A 677-nucleotide genomic window follows, 5' to 3' on the forward strand; every position below is an offset into this window, starting at 1 on the left:
ATTTGGTCCAGAGTCCACACTAACCCACACATGTCTGTAAGCCTGCATTTCCCATGTCTAATCCACCTAGCCTGCACATCCCTGGACACTGTAGGCAATTTAACATGGCCAATCCACCTAACCTGCACCACTTTTGGGGGGGTGGGGAGAAAACTGGAGGCACCCAGAGGAAACGTACAGAAACAAGGAGGAAGTGCAAACTCCACACAGACAATCGCCAGAGGGTGGAATTGAACCCAGGTCCTTGGTGCAGTGCTATTGATCTGCCCTCGGAATGTTAACTCTCTCTCTTCAGAGATGCTGCCAGATCTACTGAGTTTCTCCAGCATTATGTTTGGCATACAATTGTTTTCTACAAACTGCAATTTGAAAATTCAGCTCCTAGATCTCTCCAAAGCTGGTCCCAGACTAATTTGCTAAACAGGAATTGTCATGGGTGCCTGATTCCAGCCCTTCCTGCATCCTCATTACCAATTCCTATAGAACTTAAAGCCCTCCTATTCAATTCCATGATTGCTTTCTGTCCCATGCTGCAGTCTCATTGAGTGCTCAAACTTCTGTTTCCCCTTTGCCATTCTTTCCTCTTGTCCCCTGCCCTCCTTCAGCCTCTTACCTGGAAGAGGGCTGGAGCACAGGTATTTTGGGGTCAAAACACTGACAATAATCAAACAGAAATC

This window comes from Hemiscyllium ocellatum, chromosome 23 (assembly GCF_020745735.1).
Source record: "Hemiscyllium ocellatum isolate sHemOce1 chromosome 23, sHemOce1.pat.X.cur, whole genome shotgun sequence".
Taxonomy (NCBI): domain Eukaryota; kingdom Metazoa; phylum Chordata; class Chondrichthyes; order Orectolobiformes; family Hemiscylliidae; genus Hemiscyllium; species Hemiscyllium ocellatum.